This window comes from Filicampus tigris, chromosome 2 (assembly GCF_054856515.1).
Source record: "Filicampus tigris isolate MCC_2025a chromosome 2, RoL_Ftig_1.0, whole genome shotgun sequence".
NCBI lineage: Eukaryota > Metazoa > Chordata > Actinopteri > Syngnathiformes > Syngnathidae > Filicampus > Filicampus tigris.
In genome coordinates, this window is record NC_141218.1 from 2,813,723 (window position 1) to 2,829,733 (window position 16,011).

Genomic DNA, 16,011 nt, shown 5'->3' on the forward strand with positions numbered 1-16,011 from the left:
GTCGTCCGTGGCTTGGATGATTTTACCTGCGCGCATTTGTGAGACAATTTCTTGTTTCTCGCTACAGGTGGTGACGTGCAGGAAGTGACTCATTTCTGTCATCCTGCTCGACTTGGCCGGACTTCCAAACTGAGACGCATGTAAGTTTTTTTTTTTTTTTTTTCCCCCTCTGGGTTTTTTCTTTGGAAAAGTAATTGTGTTCATTCCCTCACCTTCCTGTAACCTGATGAGTCGTTTGACGGTCAAATGAAAGCGAACAAGCTACAAGTGAAAATAGGCCGTTTTGTTGACAATGAATGTTTGGAATGCTTTGGCGCCGAAGGAACCGGTCAGCCCCGAAGGCAAGTGTGGGCACATTTGATTTCTGCCCATTCTGAAAGCTTAGCCAGCTCCATTTTCCACGATTGCGTCATACCTCTAAGAAAGAGTTTGGGAATCTTATTTGCTTTTGTCAAGTCTGACAAGTTTTGCTTCTCAACATTTTAATGACATTTTGGGGGGCGGGGGGGGCCCTTAATAACTTTTTGGATAACTTTTTGGATTACTTTTTATTTATTTTTTTTTCGAACTTGCTTGTTGATTTTGTGTCCTTGTGACTTGCTCTCGTGCTTCACCTTCACTTAAGATGCGTCCGGTTGCACACAGGTTGTCAATGTCTGGAGAGGCGCGCTCCCGTCTCATCCCGGGGGAAACTGGGGGTGCGGTGGAGGGAGGAGGGCAGATTTCCGATTTTCCTGCAGTCGCCGCGCACGCACACGAGACATCTGCGCGGCAGATTTTGATTGTTTCTTTTTGGAGTTGCTCTTTCATCCCGCTCCTCATCATCTGAGGAACATCAAGCGGCAGTTCATGGAAATGTCAGTGTGGGGGGCGGGGGAGGGGTGGGGGCAGCAGAATTAGCGGCGGCGGTACGAGGGTGAGCTACTGACCACTGTTTTACACATTCCCAGCTAAGCGTGCTTTAAGAAAAAACAGCCGAGTGTCGACATTGTTACTTCATCAGGATCGATTGTATCAGCATTTTGTCTTTTCTGCATTGCGACAACGAGGCGCTCTAAAGCGGTCACAGCAACGTCAAGCACCTTGTCCACATGGTTGGCTGGCTGTCAACTTGAACTTTTGCAAATTTTCTTTTGACTCGCCATGACACGCACACACTCATGGCCAACAATGAGGCACTAGAGGGACATTTTTGTGGACAGTCTCCAATGCTTCATGTAAAAAAAAAAAAAAAAAAAAAAAAAAAGCTTAACTGCGCTTAATGTCAAAAAAATGTTGATCACGTGAAAATATGAAAGCGGTGTGCTCAATATTTTGGATTTTCTGGACATGAAGCTGTAGTGAGCGCCAATGGAGAAGAAGACTGTCATGTCTGTAAAATTCAAATGATTGGTCTGATTCTTTTGATATTTTCAGAGATCAATGTGGGCATAAGGCCCTGATAGACCAAAAAGACGCTGGCCAGCAGTGACAGACGCTCACCCATGCGGCGTCGGGCCGGCTGTCCGCACGTCACGCTGGCAAAACACACCGCAACGACAGACGGCGACGCTGACCATTAAAGTCGCTTCTGCGCATGCGTGAGATGTAATACCCCTCCATACCATCGGCGGCGGTAGTCACCATTTCTCATGCTTAGAAAAATCCAACCGGAAAGGTTGGACTTGACCTATTTTGGGGATGTAGCCACAGCTAGCTAGCTAGCTAGCTACATGTCACACGCATCCACAGCGGAGTCCGACAGAGTTGCCAGACATTGCCCCTCTTCAGCTATGATCTGAACACGGCGTCATCCAGTCACCATCTGCCCCAGAGCAAGATGAAATGGAATCTCTTCCAAATGAGCGCGGCGGCGGCGTTGGAAATGACGTAAGCGTGACAAGGATGCGCGCCAGTGGAGCTCAGCGGGAGATTTACGGCTTGAAGAAGCGGCGCGACAACAAACTTGCGCCTGAAACTGAAAGATGCCCCTTTGTTCTCACGCTGCGGCTGCAATTAAGACGTGAGCCGCCAATTATCTCCTAATCGTCACCCGCAGTGGCGCGCAATGGCTTCCAGGCCTTGACGCCGGCTTTCGGGCTCCAGTTGCACATGACAGAGAGCGCAATGGCTGCAAACCGCTTCCTTCCCTACCTTTTTTTTGTAGATTTTTGTTTTGGAAAAATGGCGACCACAGTCTTGGTGTGATGCTTTCATGGCATTTCACAACAACTTGAGGCAGGCCACTGTTGAGCTGGATGAAGCGTACGGGCGGGCGGTCTTTTAGTGGCATTCCGAACCAGACGCACAAGCAAGCCGTCCCGCGTCGATGGCGTGTCACAAATGGTCAAACGCTAACGCGACTTGACAATGTCCCGAAATGACATTTCTGCAGTGCTCACCCGTGGATTGTCGCAAGACTTGTGGAAGTTGCCACTGTCGCATTTATCACGAATAAAAGTTACCCATCGCAATTTTAGTCCCCCCGAAAATTCCCACGCTAGCGGCCTCGCTGGCAATTTGCCGCGAGGCTTCCACGACCGGCCTTGAAGCCGCTGACGCTCACGGCCGTGTGGTCCCGTTGACTCGGTCGGTTCTCCGTAGCCTTCAAAATGCCAGCAGCGTTGACAGCGCCCGCACTCTTCGAGTGAACTTGACCACAAAGCCGCGCGCACGCCCACAAAGTCGCACGTCACCGTTACCCAAGCACAGGTCAAAGTTCACGGGTTAACTAAGGGGACTCACCAACTGAAAGGGGGGTGGGGGGGGGGCGATATGATATTTGCATCTGGCCTCCAGATGGTTTGTGAGTCATCCTCGGGTTAGATGCGCGCACCCCCCCCCCCCCCCCACACACACACACACACAGCGTATAGACACACAGCGTATAGAAGAGCACTTTTTGGCTCCCCCTGCTGAGACGAGATCATTTCCAGCTTGGGTCGATGCAGGGCTAAACTTGACACCTGACACACACGCGCACGCACACACCAAGCAAACAGGAGTGTACTCATCGCATCCTTGCTTGGCACAAATCAAGCACACTTGAACGAGGGACGGGCACTTTGGACCGTTGACAACGCTGGATATTGCGCGATGGAAAACTGATGCAAAACTCCCGAAGCCTAACGTAAGAGGTCATCGCCAGAAGACGCGATGCGGACGTGCGCGTCGGCAGTAAACACAGCCGCCAGTAAACCCCAACCCCCCACGCCCCCCCCCCCCCACCTGCCGATGACCCGGTGACATCATCTTCCCCCTGGCGCGCCGATAAACGACCCCAACGAGCGCTCAACGCCTCGTCTGGCGGCTGATAGCGAAAAGCCAAAGAGAAAGCATCGCAGATCAGATCGGATCACACACACACACGTGCAGATTGTGTGTGCGCTCCAGAGGTCACAACCTTTGATGTCTTCCTGGAACTGTTGTGTAACTTGGGATGTTTTGGCGAGTCGGTGCCAATGCACTGTGTGTGTGTGTGCGCGCGCGCGTTGCCTCTCTGACACACATTTGCAGATGTTTATGCGGTTATGTTGTTTTGATGTCCTCCACATTTTTCGACTGCTTTTGGTTTGTTGGGGTGAAGTCGTGCATGGCTGTTGGCGTTGTGGACAAACAAGTCAGCTGTTAATCACCAGGATGTGATGCGGGTGTTTGTGTCAGTTCCATCTTTGTGCGGGCGTGCATGTCCCTTGGCCTCCACAAGCCCTCAATCTTCGACTTGCTTTTATTCCCATCTGAGGGAGTGCGTGAGTGTATGGCCAAATTGAAAGTGTGAGAAAAGATGTTCTACGAATACTACTAAATCAGTGATCCACCATGTGCCAAATCAAGCGTCCATTCGAGATGTGAACTCATTCACTGCTGTGGACGGGTTTTTTTTCCCCCAAGTTTTCAGCGGGTAGGCGTGGAAGAAGGTCTCGCCCAAGGTTCGTATTGTAACGGATGGCGCCATTGCGTCACTTTTAGGATTTGAGATCAACACGGCTTTTGAGTAGAAGGTAAAGATTAGGCTGTGAATCTCGGCTCGTCACCAAAATCAGGCCTAGCTTTGTTTGTAGAGCACTTTTCATTCAGTGATTGTACTAGGAAGTGCTTTACAGATTAAAATCATTCCCGCATTGATCCCGAAACACACTTGGAGCTAATGCAGTGAATATAAAGGCCTAGATAGACCAGTCGGGCGTCGGATTGAGCCGTCTGATTGATGTAGCGGGCCTAAAATCGAACCCTGGGGCACACCGCGTGTGAAATGGCAACATGTTGGAAGTCGGACAAGTTTCGGCCCCTGGCACTCGAGCAGTGTGGATTTGTCAACCCAGTTTTGTGTTGCAGCAGTGACAAAGTGCTGAAAATGGCTGGCAGTCAGTTCGTTCAAAAGCACAGTCGTGGGATTCCTTCTGCTATTTACCTGCTGAACAATGTTCACGTGCTTGGAAAACACACACGCCGGAGCTTTGAAAGGCCGCCTCACCTTGCCAGTACGCCGTTTCGCTCTTGCCAGCCGCGGGGGTTGGACCAGCAACAAGCGCGCGTTTCCCGGCTAAAAGAACGCTCGCCGTCTTCTACGCATTCAGCAGGATTAAAAAAAAAAAATCAAATAAAAAATGTGTTCACCCGGGCAATTGTGAGACACGCTGTGATTGTGGACATGAGGAAAAAAAAAAGTCTCATTTGGTGTGAGCTTGGCGCGTTCCGGCACGCTCATCTTGTTCGCTTTCCTCGACGTTGTATAATAAGGTCGAATGTCCCACTTGGTTGTTGTCACAAGCGCTGGCTGCCGCCGCCGCAAGTGGACTGCAGCTGCTTTGAAGCGCATGCTTTACACGCTTTCCTTTTTTTATGCGCCGAGGTCGCCATTAGGTGAGCGTTAACGACAACGCCGATGTTACGTAAAATCACACATGCCAACACATAGTTGTGAAAGTGAAACCTGCGGGGAGTTGAGAGTTGACAAGGTTAATAGGTGAAAACGATTCCGTTTCTCACGCGCGCGCACGCCTGCATGTCGAGTAGAGGTAATGATGACACTGTTGGCGCGATGTTCACACACACACATACGCACGCACGCACGCACGCACACTTGTAGGAACGCATGCACACGTGGGCCCGGGTCAGGCTGAGGCTGTTGAAGATTTGCTTTTCAGTTGGAGCCCGGAGAGCAATAAATAAAAAGAACAGGCCTTGTAGCAACGCACACACAAAATCAGACAGTAGGTAACATAAGATGCGACATTGCGCTCTAAATAGAAGAAATGGGCCCATAAAGTTATATAAAACATTTTTGTGGCAATGATTTGACCACAATGCAAGGACTGTGCACCAAATCAAACCGCAGCATAACTTGTCCTCAGTGGTATAAGCCCGCTGTCACAGTCTATAAAAAAAACAACACAAAAAAAAAAAAAAAAAACACACACACACGCTTGGAAGCGTTCACCGTGCTAGCATTGCTAACATTAGCATCCATCTTAACCCATTAAGGCCTAAAGCGCCTGTCTCAACAGCTCCCCAAAACCGTCGGTCGCCTTTGGAATTACCCTTGAAAACCTGAAGTTCTCCCAGAAATTCAACACTTCCAAAATGATTAATATCTCAGCCCCTGTAGCAGACAGAAACATAATTGCAAAAGAATTAAAGAGCTTAGACATGTGGCTTTCACACAGGCAGAATTTATTATTATTTACGGTTTCAATCGAAGATGTAAAAACGTGTCAGTGCAAGATAAGCACTATTTAGATTTTTTTTTCAAATCGTAATTACCATCCTCTATTCTGTTACAAAGACGTCAATATCGTCATTGTCTACAAACCAAACCATATCATATCACGTTGGACTAGCGCCACTGGTCGTGCGCGTCGTCTCTTTTGTAGAGCCTAAAAGAACATGCCACCAAAAAGTCCCCAGAACTTTAGTTGAAAATTCGCCTTCAGGCTACTTTGATCTGTTGCCACATTTTAGGAATTTTTGCTCTTGGCTTAAAAGTTCGCCACAACCGAAGGAACCAGAACCAAAAGTTCCTCAAATTTTCAGCGGAAATGCAGTGAGTACTTTTGCTCATTTTTGCTTGGTATGTGGCAAAGACTAACCAATTAATTTTCACGATGGTCCACTTCAGTTGCATTCATTGGATCAAGTGAAAGTTAGCGTGTGTGTGTGTGTGTGTGTGTGTGTTAGGTATTGGTGCAGGTCTGGGAGAAAGGCAGGTCACAAGTTCAGCACCCCGTGTGAAGTTATGGGAAACTTGAAGTGCTGTGTGTGTGTGTGTGTGCAAAGTGGGGGTGTGACAATGTGTAAAGGTGCGTTTCGGGTTACAGCTGGCGGCGGCGAAGGAAGGGGGCTGCAAGTTGGCTTGGAGCGGGTGAGAGTTTTGGGGTTGCCGAGAGGCGACGAGGTGAGTTGAGTGTTAGCAGGGCAGGAACCGCAGAGTCGAGTTTCGGGTCAAAAGGTGTCGGGAGCAAGCGGAGGAAAAGCTTGTGGCAAAGAGCGCCAGAAAGAGGAGAAAGTGGAGCGCTCCCTTGTTGGGGGTTTTGGCGAGGCCGATTGGATCCGCTGCAATTCTCATTTAGGGCCTCCACGCAGTTTTGGGGGCTATGACTAAACAATACAAAAGAATACTGCCGATATTCAAAGTAAGATAGCGTTGAGCGGATCTGAAGTGACTTGTTCCACTCACTATGGCAACAATCACTTTCATTCTTTAAAGCCAAGGTCAATGCAAACATTTTTTTTTTTCTAGAGTCCCATGCAAGCCCACTTGTTGAGTTGGTTCGTTGTGAGCAGTTGTGATGTCATTTTCAGTCGACAGAAGACAAAATGGCCGCCCCCAAAGATGGCTAAAAACGAGTGGATTAACACTTATTCCACAAACGCGATATTTATCAGAATGCCGTGTTTCAACTAGTGGGCCTGCATAGAACATATTCTTGAAAAAATTTGTTTGGGTTGATTTCTTCTGTAAAGCGGAAGTCAATCCAAACCTATTTTTTTCAAGACTATGTTCCCAGCAGGCCCACTAGTGGAAACACGCCATTCTGATGAATATTGCGTTTGTGGAATATGAGTTAAGCAGCAAAATGCACCCACTTTTAGATTTCTGAGGGGGCGGCCATTTTGTCATTTCTGCCGACTGAAAAAGACATCACAACTGCTCAATCACGGCTCAGCTTCAGAAAACAGCTCAGCCGTGATTGGTTATCTGAGCCCTGAGCAGTTGTGATGTCATTTTCAGTCGACAGAAGTGACAAAATGGCTGCCCCCAGAGATAGTTAAAAAGGGGTGGATTAACACTTATTCCACAAACGCGATACTGACCACAATGCCGTGTTTCAACTAGCGGGCTTGAAGAAAATATATTCTTGAAAAAAAAAAAACATTTGGGTTGACTTTCACTTTAAAGATGAATCTCAATTCAGCGGACAAATGCCCCTGCTTTTATCCATTGTGGGGGCGGCCATTTTGCCTTGTACTGCCACTTGCTGCCCACTGAAAATGACATCACAGTGCGTGGCGATGTTTTAAACTTAAGCTCCACCCTAAACCTAAGCTCCTCCCTGCACCTAAGCCCCACACTCGGCCTCACTGAGCGTCGAAGGCTCGCTAGTGTTAGCGAGCATAGCTAGCCAATGTTGTTTTTTGTCAGGGTACATTCAAGGTTGCAAAAGGTTGCAAAGACGTTCGTAAACAGATGTAATGGTCGCAAACCCTTTTTCATGCTGCCATCACATTTTGAGCATGTTCCTACTTTTATTGTCTCCGCCCGTTCCCATCAAAACACGCAGTTGACGGCAATTGCTATCAACGGTGTTCAAAGAATTAAGGGGCGCGGCCTAGTCAGCGAGGTCAGGTCTGTTAGTCGCGTCGCCTGCGTGTGAACGTTGGGGCGTGAGTTGTGGCCTGCGGCAGCTCCTTGTGAGTGTCTTCATTTTGCTTGTCAGCGCTCCAGCTCCTTATGGACGCTTTTCTGAAAAAGTCTCGAGCTGGACAGCAAGAACAACGAGCCCACTTCTCTCTTTTCCCTTTCCCGTCAGCAATCATCAAACAGTTTGCCCTCTGGAAGACCCTCTCACCAGCGTCCTCCAGCCCCCCCCCCCCACCCCCCCGCCCCCTTTTTCCCCCTAACTATTCCAGTAATGTGGAAGTGTTTCTAAGCGCGCGTGTCTCCCAGCAGCGTCCTACAATATTATTGTGCTTGGCTGCAGCGCCGATCAGCCTGGCATGGAGCTAACGCTAACGCCACCTGGGCTTTCTTCTTCGATAGCTTTCCTCAAAAGTCCAAAACCCGCAAAAAAAAAAAAAAAAAGGTGTTCGTGGCATCAGGAACACTTTAGCGATGACTTTGGACAAAAGGCGGACGGGACGGACACAGCCAGTCCAGCCGCTTCGCTCTTTAGCTCAGTGGTCGCTCGGGACTGGCTTGCATGATGCGTTTACGGCTGCTATAGCGAGGATGGATGGATGTGCGCGCGCGTGCGTGCGTGCGTGCGTGCGCACATCATCAGCATCATCTCTCAATCAAACATGTCATTGCCGGGTCAAGCAAAAATCCTCCAGACAAAAATGTCAAATCTTGGCGTGCTCAAGCACTTTTTGGAAATGAGTGCGTGTGCGTGCGTGCGCGCTGCAGCCAGCGAGCCACGACTTTAGTGCAGACAGATGCTGAATCCATTGATGGAGAATGAAAGCAATAACTGGCTCTGTGCTCAAACGTTGGCCACACTCACTGAGTAAAGCCGCTCGCCAGGTAATATGAGGGCGAGCGAGAGAGAGAGTGAGAGAGGTGAAGGCTGCATAATTACCCCTCAAAGAATGAAAATCAGGAAAAATGGGATTTTATTTTCCTTTGACGGTCAACTTTAATTTGCCATAATTCCCTTCCCAGCAGAGATTTTCGGATTTTTTTTTGTTTGTTTTTTTTCCTCAAGGTGAGTTCGCTAGAGGGAGCCCAAGAGGACGCCGACCCGAGGCCGCATGCGTCCCGCGCTGAAGACTTGCTCGTCGACAAGCCATTCAACGATCCTCGCGGACACGTGCGGGGGAAGCGCAAAAAGAGGAATGTTAACAGTCACGCTTATTTGAGGAATGCAGAAAGCGTGAAATGAAAAAAGGAAAAGCTTTCAGTTACGGGAATCCAAGCGAGTGCTGACCGGCTCGTTTTCACCGCAACACAAAGGCGGAGTGTGTGTCTTGTGTTTGCACGACTTGGACTATTTGGCGGCGGCGGCGGCGGCGAGCGGATACATTTCCCCGCTCGTCTTCCCGCGACATGACAGCGGAGAGCTTGAAGGCCCATAAACGCTCCTTGGACGCCGGCCCGTCTAAAAATAAGTGAAGGGGTCAAAGACGTTGCAGCTTTCCATTGACTGCCTTGCATCTCTATCACTTCCACGCTGTGGCGGCTGACATACACACGTTTCGCTTCCAGACTGGGCACCAGCCAACGGGGCAGAAGGACGGAAGGAAAAAAAATAAATGGACTGCTTCAAGTCATTGACTTCAAGACCCCGCCCACACGCAGACGCACCATTGGGGCTCCAAGCGGCAAACTTGGCGTCATCCGCATGTGGCGATCTTGCAGTTGCCGCTAAATGCTCTAAATGCCCTGCACAGACTCCAGTAAGCGAGCTTGCTTACTCGCTTATGCTGTGTTCACTCCCACAACGGTGCAAGTAACCATTTCTAAGAAAGTAAACGCCACCGATGTTGCGCACAGTTCGACCGCACTTTGCACTAGACTTGCGCTGGCCATGAAAATAGGTTCAACTCTTCTTCACCATTTCACTTTTCCTAATGTTTGGAGGGGTGTGGCTAACACATGCCGCACTTTGGAATGGCCACTCCCCCATTATGAGAACTTGAGTGCCCTCAACTGTTTTACTGCGCAACTGCGACATGCAGTTAGCTTGCTAGCTGTGACTACATGCGAAAATACATCTGCCCTTCAGTTACTGTGCTGGCAGAGCGCCTCATTGTTGGCCCTGAGTGCACGTACGTCACGGAGAGAAGTCAGAAGAGCGAGGTCAAATGTCAATGTGTGAAATGGGACGCGGGGCTGGCATGTCTGCCTGAGAGCGCCTCGTTGTCACGACATGGACGAATACCCTGACGTGACTTTGCGGTAGGCTATATCGCAGCTACGGGAGGCTGTGGTGGCCACTTTAGAGCGCCTCGTGGAAATGCCCGGAGACAGATTTCAGGTCGTAGCATTGATATTTGATTGACGATTTACAGATGAAGGGGGCGTGACTTCGGCACATTCAGGACACGCCCACTGAGAGTAGAGAGAAAGACTTGATTTATTTTTTTTATTTTTTTGAAGCTTCATTTTATATACTTGGCAGTTTAAATAGTTGTAATTATTCAAACTTGGCAGGCTCTTCTTTGCGGTGTGTCCAATCGACAGGACCGTTTGTCTTCACTCCGCAAAGGTTGAGTGGAGACAAGTCGACTTGTTTGTTGACGACGTTTCACCTTTCGAGGTTTCAATTTTGCCGATATTGGAGTTGCCGTTGCCTCCGAAGGGCCCGTCCGTCCCCCCGTACAGCGCGCGCTGCGCCTGGGGTGAGCGGGTCAAAACACGGCCGTGACAAGCTGCTCCCGCCTCCCCGACAGCCCGCGTCCAAACCTCTAATCAGGCCTCCCGCGCTCGCCAGAAGCCGCCTGCTGTAAATCAGCCGCCTAATCCTCTTGTGCGTCCTCAACTTGACTCCCGTCTCTCGTCTCTTCTGCTTGCAACTCCGCTCCGGCCGTAAACGTGCCGCGCTTCCGCCGCCGCCGCCAATCGCTCCGGTGGAGAAGCCAGACGGCCAGCTTTGACGTAGCACGTTGTCTTCCAGCACGCCCGCTGCCGCTGCCGTCTCGTTTCTTTTCCTTTGTCCTTCAAGCCTGCAGGTCAGCGCGAGTTCAGGGACTGGATCCCCACCACAGGACATCCCAAAACCACAGCTATGACTTTTTGTATGCGTTCACGGCTTCCTGGTGATGCATTCAGGGACCCTGAGGAATGCCCGCCTGTGATGTGTTTGCGGGCCGTTTGGTTCAGATTGATGAGCTGGCCTCGCCGAGACACACACGCGCCCGTGCTGAGTTGGACATTTGCGGGCTTCTATGAATAGCGGCGCTGACCAGAAGCATGCGGCATCCTTGGCCCGCCGCCCTACTCGAGCGCAGCCGTACGGACGCTTGCCAAAACAAGTCGTCTCGCTACCGCCAGCCACGTGGATGAGTGTGCGTCTGCGTGTGTGTTTTATCTTCACGTCGTCCCTGAAGGTGACTCATGTGGGAAGAGCATTTAGAAGAGCCAGCCAGCTTTGACTTGCTTTTCCATCCTGCTTTGGAGCGCAGCCCAAGCCATCGCAACCGGCCTTCCTTTTGCTGCGTCTTTCTTCCCCCGCATTGATGTGATGGACGTCACCTTTATTTATCCAGCTAAGGCCACTGAGAGTGCGGGTTGTGGTGTGCATGGTGAGCAGAGAACCAAGCTAGGGTGAGAATGTTGACTCGGCGTGAGGAAAGGACAGCGAGGTCTCGCGAGGATTTGGGCAGGCGCGCTCGGCCGACCTCTGGCTGACCTGCCGGGATTCCACGCGAGTATCGTCGCTCCTTCTCTTTCATCGCAACTTCGGAAAGCGGCGCAGCGATGTCATCATAAACAAGGTATTAGCGATGACTTAGGCCACGCCCCCTTTCCGCCCGCCGATATGTTAGAGTCTCGGCACGGGGGCCTCGGCTCCGTTTAGTTGTGGTTCACGTGACCGCAACGTTGCTCGCCAGGGTGTGTGCGCGTGCGTGCGTGCGTGTGTGTGTTTTGAATGAACGGAATGAATGAGTCATGTTTGCGTACGGCGGCTGCGGCGGCATTTTGGTGCGTTGGCATCTTCCAGCAAGCGGTGAAGGTGGAGCACGAGGGCTCCAGCGATTCTAAAACTTCAAACCTCCACCAAGATAACTGGACTGGAGTTGACAATGGATGTCTCTTAACATGAGAAAAACATACAAAATGTAAAATGGCTGCTGAAAACAACAGTCTCTTTGCTCATACGCTTGAAATGAGGATTGCGAAGGCCCTGGGCAGATTAGATTGCCACGGCAACACGTAGAGGCTGGAATTTGATTGGACCCCAGAGAAAAGTTGAGCATCCACGCGGTCGAGAGAAAGACTTCCAAAATGAAGATAACAGATTGTCGGGACTCCCGCCAATATCGTGTGACCGTGTTTAGACCGGCAGAGAAGGAAGGCCTCGCTGGCCCTGACTACTCACCGCCGGCGACACCGTGCCAAGTGTGTCTTCACACACACTCGCACGGCGGGGACAAAGCAGATTTGGAGTGTGCGTCTGAGGTCAACAGTAGCTCAGGTTTCACATGGATCGCGGCAGCGTTTCTGTGTCACGTCGCCGCAAGCGCGCGTGTGCGAGTGTGTGTCACAACCGCAGCATAGCCCGAAGACGACGTCACTTGGCAGGCGGACCCCAGCCCAAATGTTCACGCCGGTTGGCGTGCCACTGCGCACGCGCACGCACACACAGGCGCAGCAATTCCAGCCGCGCCACTAAAAGCGGCCTTCAGCTCTACCTGCTGTTCTTTTTGTACTTTTTTCCACTCGCTGATTGATGAGCGAAATAAATATTTTGGACTCGCCCATCCCTCTCTCTCTCTCTCTCTCTCGCGCGCGCGCCACGGCAAGATGAATGTCTCCGAGAAAGGGCCGTTCATTTAGTAGCCCTCCATTTATTTCCCGCGCACACGCGCGCCCACGCTGTGGTACACAAGCGGCGTGCCAGAAAATCTCAGCGCATCAGCAGTTTGCGCGACGCCCAGAGCAGCAGCCAAGCAGGTCGCCGCGCGAGCGTAAATTAGCAACAGAAAGAGAAACGTTTCCAGTTGAGAATTTAGGATCGACGCAAATGTGTGTGTGTGCGCGCGCGACGCGTGTGCGCGCGCGTGCGTTGTGCAGACAATCAAGTCTTGTCTTGTACAGTACACAGCACGGAGTTTGTTCGGGGCTGGATTGTTGAAGCGACCACTTGTGTCGGCATTTCAAGTGTTGACGTTAACTGAGCAGGTCGACTTTGACCAGGGCTTCTTAACAGCATGTTGTACACCGCTCGAATGGACTTGTTTGCTCCTCTTTCATGTTGGACGCCTCTCCCATTTATTTCATGCTTCCTGTTTTGTACACCTTTCATTTCTAATTTGACAACCCGCATATTTTTGCATTATGCGTTAGGCATTTACTTCATGCCTGAATTCTTTCCACCTCTAATGCACATTATGATCGGAGCGATACTTGGTCCCTTGCTATTTTTTTTGCTATAAATTAGATTTCAAGCAAATGTTTTGTCTGAGTGTGTCGCCAGTTGTGGCATTACGATGACGGTAAGATGGCTTTGACCTTTCTGATCTGAGCGCTGACGCTGCAGTGGCACCGGCACAGATTGCATTGACGTGTGATTTTTATTTTATCCACGTTGTGTTCCGTTTGCTTTTGTTCCCTGTCCACAAGTGGCATTGAGCCATATCGGAATTGTGCCACATGTTCTGTGAAGTTGTAGTTGGATCTCTTTTATCAAGAAAATGACTCCACTGAGCAGTAGTGGACCTTGTGGCCACTGGTAGGTAGAGCTGGGCATTCCGTCTTGGGTGCGGAATGGTACATCCCTCCGTCCCGGACGGACGCCCATTTTGGGGACGGAGGACAGGGGACGACAAGTTTTAAAAAGACGGAGGACAGGGGACGACAAGTTTTAAAAAAGGGACGGACTAAGCAAGGTTGGGGGTGGATTTTAGTCCGTCCCGCTAATTGTCCCTCATGCGTGTGACGTGGTCGCGAGGCGGCCAAAACTTCATCTCAACCTACTCGGTGAAATGGGCAAACGACCAAAATTTGCCTTTGACCAAACGTTCCACTAGTTACCCAACTGCACATACTTACTTGCATTGGGAATGCCCCGGCGGGAACACTGTGCACTGCACATGTTTGTCTACAAAAATCTTTAAAAAAAAACAATCAAACAAAAACACATTCAGTCTGCCCAAAGAGGAGGAGAAGAAAAGGAAGACGGAGAAAAGGAAGGAGACGAAGAAAAAGGAGACAAAGACAAAGAGGGAGGAGAAGGACATAAACACAGAGACAGCGAGAACAGAGGGGTAGCTCAGACAGAGAGAATGGAATCAATACAACGTGTGGTGGCAAGCGGTTCATCAAACCGTTGATCCAGAAGTGGCTGCTCATAAGCTAAGCGGCTTTGAATAGTAAATTAGTCAGCTAATGAGCTTTAAATAAACCTCTGCCGTTAGCATCCCTCCCGCAGCGTCATGTACGGACGTTTTTTTTTGGGGGGGGGGCGGACGTTAGGACGGAACCGCTTTAAAAGCACGAGGACTCAGAGGACGATCATTTTGATAAATAAGGACAGAGGGACGAAGACGGAAGGGTACCCAGGTCACGGACGGAGGACGGACCGGCAGAAAAGGATCAAGTGCCCAGGTCTGGTGAAAGTTGCTGGTGTTGCTGCGTAAAAAAAACGATTATTAATACTAATTTTGAGTTGTTTTGAAGCATGCGCACACGAGTTACTGTACTCCGCCGCGTCGCCCTCTCCAAGCTAGCTAGCTAGCCAGCCAGCCAGCCCGCACCCCGCAAGTCACACTGCACACGCTTTTACTCAACGTTTTAACAGAGTAACAGACCTAAAAATGGCACAAGACCCGCCACAGGAACGACTTGTAAACAAGCAAGGCAAGTCGAAATCGCTTATTTGGTTACATTTTGGATTTGCCGTGGAAGACGGCGAGCAAAGACATATAAAGCGCAAGTTGTCTCTGCATCCACCGGCAACGCAACAAATCTATTCAACCATCGCTTGGTTTACGATGATGTTATGATACACCAAAGCAAGAAAACACAGAGTTAGATTTGGCGTCGTCCGCATTCGGCACGAGGGATTTACTTTAAATAACATATTTTATGCAAATACACACTACTTTTACTAGCACAAAAATAGAAACCATGCTAAACATTATTATTGTGACTTAAGTTAAATTTCTTGTTTAGTCTATAATATGAAGTCAAATATTTTGTTCATTTTTGTTTCAAATTTCTTCAAATGCAATTTGCAAACATATTATTGGTCATTATATTGTAATACAGTTTATATATGGCCTACTGTAATTTAGAAGTATTGTATAGATTACGTACTAGTAACAGTCACCATTTAAATTAGTTTGACCCAATCAGCATATTAAATTAATAATTTATCAGAAGCAAATTACTTTAACCTGGTTTACTATGTGTAAATATTACTTTAAAAACAAAACGAAAAAAAGCTCCAGACAAAGGTCTATATGTATAGATGATAGCCCTACTGCGTGAGCCCGACAAAGCAACTGATCTGCCACTCACTCCTAGTATTAGCCGTGCCCCGACCCAGAGGGGGCAGTCCTCCCCCAGCTGCGGCGACGTCCTGGAATAGAATCCATCGATACGAGCCCAGACGGATTCACGCAGAGGACAGACAACTTTTCTTTTCTTGAAACGGACGCCGTCGTTTGTTGGGTGTTGGCTGGTCATTTGCTTCTCACTCTTGACGCCAACGTGCAATTAGATAGCTCGTTAAAACAACATCAGACTCGCCAGAGGGAATCCTCGGCCAGCGCCACTGTAGACTTTGGATCCGGCCTCCGGATGGCTGTCAAGTCTTTCGCTTTATTGCGCCGAAGCAAGCACAGTGGAAACCGAATGATTCTGTACCACCGTTGAACTGCGAAATTAAGCCTTCTTGGAGAAAAAGTCTCAGACACGCTGGAGGATCGGTTTTGTTGTGGTGCTGCTAGCAGAGACCTAAACCGAGACTTAGACCTGAAACGTTCGGATGGAATCGTGATATTTGCGCATTACCGGGGCCTTTGATGACCAAAAGAAGGGTGCAAGTTGAAGACCTGATCTCAGTCCTGTAGAAAATGATTGGAAAAAGAAAACTCGGCCAGGAAAAAAGTCCTGCAAGAAGGAGTGGGAAAGACTGTCAGCTGACT

The 16,011-nt window shown here is 49.6% G+C and overlaps 1 protein-coding gene across 2 annotated transcripts in view; it reads left to right on the top strand.

Moving 5' to 3' along the window:
- tkfc (triokinase/FMN cyclase) overlaps positions 1-16,011 on the top strand; it is a 73,047-nt gene that overhangs the window by 13,335 nt on the left and 43,701 nt on the right. For both annotated transcript variants that reach the window (XM_086021060.1, XM_086021051.1), the window contains exon 4: positions 68-140. The gene's annotated coding sequence lies outside the window, so the exon portion shown is untranslated. The remainder of the gene's footprint in view (positions 1-67; positions 141-16,011) is intronic.